This window comes from Loxodonta africana, chromosome 10 (assembly GCF_030014295.1).
Source record: "Loxodonta africana isolate mLoxAfr1 chromosome 10, mLoxAfr1.hap2, whole genome shotgun sequence".
NCBI lineage: Eukaryota > Metazoa > Chordata > Mammalia > Proboscidea > Elephantidae > Loxodonta > Loxodonta africana.
Window position 1 is genome coordinate 33,445,252 of NC_087351.1, and position 7,768 is coordinate 33,453,019.

The following is a 7,768-nucleotide window of genomic DNA, read 5'->3' on the forward strand; positions in this document are numbered from 1 at the left end:
CACTGCGCAGGCACCAGTTTAGACTTGGTTAGTGGGGTGGGCCGCGGGGGGTGGGGGGGTTAATCTATCCTGGGTCCTGAAGTGGAATCGGAATCTGGACCTGGGGCACTTACGACAAGTCGCAGTAGGACCCAAGCCCGCAGGTGTTCATTCAGCAAACACTTATTGAACGACTCCTTGGTGCCTGGCATTGTGCTAAATTGCAGGGACCCTCAGATGAATCAGATATAGTCGCCGCCTTCAAAGAGCCTGTGACCAAGGGTAGAACGGACGATCATCGTGCATAGAGTATATGATCAAGTTTAGCGGCCCTCTGCTCTCAAACTGACTTCTTTTACCCGGTGTCATATCCCAGGATGTCAGCGCCAAAGGCCTGCAAGAGCATGTCTGATTCAAACCCTACCCCCTCCAGTTTATTTTGCAGAGGAAAATTAGGGTTTGAGGGTTTGTTTTTTTGTTTTAACAAGTGGAATTAACTATTTTTAACGTTTTATGTTCTTTATTTTTAATAATCTGTGCCCTAATTTCTGGCTTTCAGCCTGAACGTTTTTATGTTGCTGAGGAAAAAAGAGAGTAGATAGCCAGGCTGGTTCCTATTTCCATATAATAAGCAGGAAGCATCCGTTTTTCTCACTAGTTGAACCTTTCTCACCTACCTCTCAGTGCTCTACAGGCTGGGCTGATGCTTTTTTATCATTCAGGAGTGGATTCCACAGGGGGTTTTTATTCCATCAGCCAGTCTCTTTCCAGCAGTTTCTCCCTTATGTGTTGCCTGCCTTTGATCCGTGTCAACTATCATCATTAGCATCTCCACAGGAACTCCCGCAGGGGAAAAGCAGAAAAGATGAAAAACTTAAAATTCACTTATCTAATGCATCCTTTTCTGAGATGCATTTCACACCAATATAATGAGCTAAATCTTTTCTGGGCTACTAAAAACTGCAAGAAAAGGTCTTGTTCTGTGTTCGGTTTATGATTCTGTAATCATTGAAACATTTTTAACCAAGCTATGATTAACCAAAAAAAAAAAAAAAACCACTGCCATAGAGTTGATCCTGACTTATACCCTATAGGACAGAGTAAAAACTGTCCCATAGGGCTTCCAAAGCTGTAATCTTTACAGAAGCAGACTGCTACATCTTTCTCGCTAAGTGGCTGGTGGGTTCGAACCACCTATCTTTTGGATCACTTTAGCCACTGTGCCACCAGGGCTTCTCAACCTATCATTAATTAAAACCAAAAAAAAACAAACCCACTTCCATGTAGTCAATTCCAACTCAGTGACCCTGTAGGGCAGAGTAGAACTCCGTAGGGTGTTCAAGGAGCAACTGATGGATTGGAACTGCCAGCCAACCTTTTGGTTAGTACCTGAGTTCTTAACCACTGTGCCACCAGGTCTCCCCAACCTATCATTAGGAAGTTGCTAATACTAGTATGGTTTCAGTTAGTTAAATGGGAATATTAATATAATATGCAAAGAAATTCATATCCAGAATAGTGGATGAGTGCAAGCTCTAGAGTCAGACAAACCTGGGTTTGAACCTTGATTATGCTGTTTACTAGTTGTCTAATCTGGGACAATTTAGTCTGCGCCTTAGTCGTCTTGTGCCGCTGTAACAGAAATACCACAAGTGGATAGCTTTAACAAAGAGAAATTTATTCTTTCAAAGTCTAGTAGGCTACAAGTCCAAATTCAGGGTGTCAGCTCCAAGGGAAGGTTTTCTCTCTCTTTTTGCTCTGGAGAAAGGTCCTTGTCATCAATCTTCCCTTAGTCTGGGAGCACCTCAGCACAGGAACCTCAGGTCCAAAGGATGTGCTCTGCTCTGGGCAGAGTTTGGTTTAAAACACTAATCTTGTAGATCTCATCAATTTGACTGCCAATAATCCACTTTATTACATCATAGTGATAGGATTTACAACACATAGGGAAATCACATCAGATGACAAAATGGTAGACAATCATACAAGTCTGGGAATCATGACCTAGCCAAGTTGACGGATATTTTGGGGGGACACAATTCAATCTATGACAGTCTGAAAGCCTCACTTTCCTTTTCTGTGAAATGGAAGTAAAATACCTGGATTATTTGGATGTTGTTAGGATTAAACTAGGTAATGTTTAGCATTAACCACTTAGCACAGTCCTTGACACACAGTAAATGTTCAGTAAATGTTTGCTCTTACTAATTAACTCTGCTTGCTCCATTTCTCTGAATAATTAAAGGTTGGCCAAACCACAGAGCCTGATATGTTGGGCGTACAAAAAAAATGGCACTGTAGAGACTGCAGCCCAGATGGCTCTCAAGAGGCAAATCAAATTTAGAAGTTGAAGCTGAAGTCAAAGTAGACCTTAGGGGTTTTATGACTAAAACACTCAACATCATAAAACAGTGGGAGGGGCAAGAGGGCCCCCTTAAGAGCAAAGCCCATGATTTTACATCACGTGTGTCTGTACCGTAAGAAATGATATTCATTGTCAGAAGAAACAGAAAATCCTCCAAAGTTTAGGTAGAAAAGGACTCTTCTTAAATAAAAAAACAAAAATCTCTGCATGGGAATGAAGAATATTTTTTCCAAGTCTTTTTCCCTCATTTTCGTTTTCTCCTCAAGATCCCCCATTGCTTTTCTCTGCTACCATTGCATGTAACAGCTCTCCGTTATAAACTCAGGCCCCAGTGTGGCCAGAATCCTCTTTCTTCTGTTCTAATAGAGCCGATAAAATCAGATATTTTCAAAAGGAAATTTTTAAGAGGGATCAAATTGCAGACAGCACAAAGTCAATTTCCTAAAGTATTGCATTTCCCATCGAAGTCCTAACAAAGTAGCAAGTATCTTCAATGAATCCATATCCCTTCATCTTAACACCTGTCATTTCAGTTCCTGAAGGAGTGAAATGACTTTGCAGGCTCCTTTGTCTGATTTCCTTCCTTCCTTCCTAGCTCCTTGGCAGTCTCATAAAGAGACCCCCACAGTGGTGTCTTGCCCCGTCCCTGGCACCAAGAGAGAATCTACCATATTGTCCTTCACAAGGACAGGACACCTCCTACAATGTGGGCCTGATATCATCAGTGCTTGAGCAACACTGTCCAGTAGAATTGTCTGCAGCGTTGGAAATATCCCTGCACTGTGTCCTGTGTGGTGGCCACTAGCCACATGTGGCTCTTTAGCACTTGGAATGTGGCTAGCATGACTGAGGAATTTTTATTTAATTTCTAGTAATTAAATCTAAATAGAAACGTGGCTAGTGACTATCATATTGGACCATGCTAGTGACTATCATAAAAAAAAAGAAATCCATTGCCATCAAGTCAACTCCAGCTCATAGCGACTTCATAGAATAGAGTAGAACTGCCCAATAGGGTTTCCAAGGAGTGCCTGGTGGATTAGAACTGCCGACCTTTTGGTTAGCAGCCAAGCTCTTAATAACTGAAGCAGTACAGTACATCTCCATGGCTACCATATTAGAGTTCTTCCACTCAGTTCCGTAGTCTAAGGGTCACGCCATGTTCATAGTTCGTTCAAAGAGCAATGATGCCCTTTTGAAACCAAAGAACAATCTTTCCCTCCCAGGCCTGAGCTTTCAGTTTTTCAGCTCCACCTACTTCTGGAATATTTAATGATGACTTAACAGGCGCAGTAAAGAGGTCTTGACAATATTAGTCTCCATCCATAAATACCATTAAAAAAAACAGGTTTGGTTTACATATCTGTCTCTTCACTAGACTTTTCATCCATTAATTTACCTGATAAATATTGAGCACCTATTCTGTGCCACACCCTATTCTAGGTGGTGGGAGCGAAACAGAGAACATTTATCTCGTTCTCTACTTTTGGTTCCTCATCTCATGAAACTTACTCTCTAGTGAAGGAAAACTGATAATAAATAAGTGAGCAAATGTGCAAGATAGTTTCAGATAGTGATAATTGTTACGAAGAAAAGAAAATAAAAACTGTTAGAGTGACTGGGGGTCTCTTTCAGACACTGGTCAGGAGAGACTTCAGAAGACATTGAGCTTGAGCAGAGCTCTGAATACAAAGTTGCCGGCTCCACAAAGGGAAAAACAGCCTAGGATAGCAACAGATAGAAAGTCTACGGTATGTTTACAATTACAGCAGGTCGTTTTTCCCTTGGAAACCCTGGTGGCATAGTGGTTAAGTGCTATGGCTGCTAACCAAGAGGTCGGCAGTTCAAATCCTCCAGGCGCTCCTTGGGAACTCTATCGGGCAGTTCTACTCTGTCCTGTAAGGTTGCTATGAGTCAGAATCGACGTGACAGCAGTGGTTTTGGTTTTTTGGTATTTTTCCTTTTGATGATTGTACTCTTAGTGACTTTGCCTAAGTACTTAATAATTGTATTCTCAGTGATTTTGAATAAGTATATTGATGAGAATGATAACAACAGCACTAAGTAACATTTTTTGCATAAATAAATGTACTAAATGTTTATTTAAATTATCTTGGTTAACCCTCACAAGTCACAATACACAAAAAGATAGAGGAAGAAATTATAAAGCAAAAACCAAACCCATTGTCACTGAGTCAACTCTGACTCATACTGGCCCCATAGGACAAAGTAGAATTGCCACATAGTATTTCCAACGCTGTAAATCTTTATGGAAGCAAACTGCTACATCTTTCTCCGTCAGAGTGGGTAGTGGGTTTGAACTGCTGACCTTTCAGTTAGCGGCCAAATACTTAACCGCTGCACCACCAGGGCCCCTGAGGAAGAAATTCAAACAAACAAACTCGTTGTCTTGGAGTCGACCCTATAGGACAAAGTTGAACTGCCCCATAGGGTTTCCAAGGAGCAGCTGGTGGATTTGAACTGCTGACCTTTTGGTTACCAGCCATAACTCTTAACCGCTGCATACCAAGGGCTCCAGGAAGAAATTAAGAGGTGATAAATAACTTGCCTGAGGGGTTGAGTGGATAAGTGGCAAAGCCAAGATTGACCTTAACCCAGACCTCTGACCCCAGAATCCATACTTCTAATTTACCAGTGAAGTGCTTTCTAAAAATGCCGTTTTCTGTCATCAACCTAAACCAGCCGTATTAGAATCTCAGAGGCAGGGGTTGTAGTTCTGAGTTTTTACCAAGCCTCCGGATGATTCTGGAGGTGGCACAAATGGTTACATGCCCAACTATTAGCTGAAAGATTGGCAGTTTGAACCCACCCAGAGGCGCCTTGGAAGACAGCCCTGACGATCTGCTTCCAAAAGGTCATAGCCTTGGAAAACCCTATGGAGCAGTTCTACTCTGCACACACGGGGTCGGTATGAGTCAGAATCAACTGCAACTAACAACAACCAGATGATTCTTACGCATACTGAATTTTAGGATTACTGTGCTTTGTTGAAAGAATGAGACAGGTCCTCTACTATTTGTAGTACTTTGTCCCACATCTTGCAAATTCCCAGACCCCTAAGCTCTCCAAATGCCAGTTCTCTTAAACTTTAAGCCCTTATAATGATAATCAGATCAGCTTAACACTGTGTTAAAAGAAAGAGGAAATCTCTGAATCTCCTGGGTCCTGCAGGAAGGATAAAAAATTCCTTGGCAAACCCTTCCGCACCAACATTCTCCCTACCCAACCACCACCCAGTCCTTTGTGTGTTTGTGTGTGTGCTTTAGGTGAAAGTTTACAGAGCATATTAGTTTCTCATTCAAAAATTTATACACGAATTGTTTCGTGACATTGATTACAATCCCCACAGTGTGTCGGCACTCTTCCCCCTTCCACCCTGTTTCCATTAGTCCAGTTTTCCTGTCCCTTCCTGCCTTCTTGTCTTTGCTTTGGGGCAAGTGTTGCTCATTTGGACTCATACACTTGATTGATCTAAGAAGTACATTCTTTAAGTGTGTTATTGTTTTATAGGCTTGTCTAATCTTTGGCTGGAAACCCTGGTGGCGTAGTGGTTAAGAGCTACGTCTGCTAACCTATAAGGTTGGGAGTTTGAATCCACCAAGCGCTCCTTGGAAGGTCCATGGGGCAGTTCTGTTCTGTCCTGTAGGGGCGCCATGAGTCAGAACCAACTCAACAGCAAGGGTTTCTAATCTTTGGCTGAAAGGTGAACTTTGGGAGTGGCTTCAGTTCTGAGCTAGAAGGGTGTCTTCGGGAGCATAGTCTCAGGGGTTCTTCCAGTCTCTGTCAGACCAATAAGTCTGGTCTTTTTCGTGAATTTGAGTTTTGCGCTACATTTTTCTCCCGCTCTGTTCGGTACCTCTGTTGTGATCCCTGCCCATTCTGGTTTTAACCTGACCATGGCTATGGCCTGAAATATGACATCTCCAGGATGTGAGGTCCCGTTCAAGTGAATTCTGAAGTCAGCCTCTAGATTTAGCCTCTATACCGACAAGCTTAAGGTGTACTCAACCCACCCGACCCTCCATACCTCAAACTCCATTCCAGCTACCTAAAGTAGACCCAGCCTCGTAGGTTAATCCTTCCAGTACCCCTCCCCCCCATTCCTTGGGTGGGGGATCCTTCAAACTGAGGGTGAACTGAGGTTGACCCAGACATCCCAGAGCAGAGAAATGCCTGTCTTGGCAGTGTCAAAAGAAACCGAGTCAATAATAGTAAGGCTTATCTATTTTAAATAACCAAACACATTGCCGTGGAGTCGATTCCAACTCATAGTGACCCTATAGGACAGGGTAGAGCTGCCCCATAGGGTTTCCAAGGAGGGCCTGGTGTATTTGAACTGCTGACCTTTTGGTTAGCAGACATAGATAGCTCTTAACCACTACCCTGCCAGTTTTCTCCGAGGGTGTTTGGTTCCTGGAGGGACTGCAATACCAGGTAGATGCGTGGAGTGGACAGAGCAAGCTCCTATTCCATCTCCCAAATCCAAAAATCCATTTAATATATTGTCCTTGGATAGATTTATCTATTAGATGAGGTTTATTCGGGGAGAAGAGTCAGGAATCAGAGAGCACCAAACCAACGTGGAAAGTACTTCCCAGGTATAAACAGCTATTGGCTTAAGACAAAATGCAGAAGCAAAAAAAGATTATTTCTGGTTGGCTTATACAATTTACTACTGAAACGCTGTCAGGATCTCATTGGTCAAGGAGGGCGCTGTCAGGATCTCATTGGTCAGGAAGAGTGACGTGTTTATAGGAAAGCTTGGCTTTAAGACAAGCCTGTATAGACAAGTCTTAGGGGTGTTGTGCACTCAACTGCCCACTTGACCACCAATGCCATTTTGTCAACCATGCAACTCAATTTTCATTTTATTTAACAGCAGATAACTGCCCTTAGGGTTAGGACTGCCAGATAAAATACAGGATGCCCAGTTATGTCCCAAAGTATTGCATGGGTCATAATTAAGAAAATGATTCGTTGTTTATCTGAACGTCGAATTTAACCAGGCATTCTGTGCTTTAATTTGCTAAATGTGGCCGCCTACTTGGGGTACAAGTCCTCAGGCCTTTTGTAGGAGCATTCATCCGCTGGTGCTGTTGGTCCCACAAACATCTGATTGGAAAGCACACCCAGGGAGAATTTAGACAGCAAGGGAAGGAAAGCCTAAAGACCGTGTACAAGTGTGCAGGGGTAGTTCTGTCACTTTTTAATCTCTAAAGGATTGAGGGCTGATGGGCCTCCTGTGAGGGACTCAGTTGTTTTAGTACTACCTGTCTCCCTCTTTCTCCCCTGAATGTGTGACCGGGATCACTGTCCTAGTTTTGAGGCCCACAGAGACATCTCTGCCTGCACACGTCAGTAATCGAAAACAGCGAGAACGGCTTCCACTCAGCTCGACCCAAT

The 7,768-nt window shown here is 43.0% G+C and overlaps 1 pseudogene; it reads right to left on the bottom strand.

The window, feature by feature from the left end:
- Positions 1-6,762: 6,762 nt before the first annotated feature.
- LOC111748114 (U2 spliceosomal RNA) lies at positions 6,763-6,901 on the bottom strand (annotated as a pseudogene).
- Between the last annotated feature and the right edge of the window lie 867 nt (positions 6,902-7,768).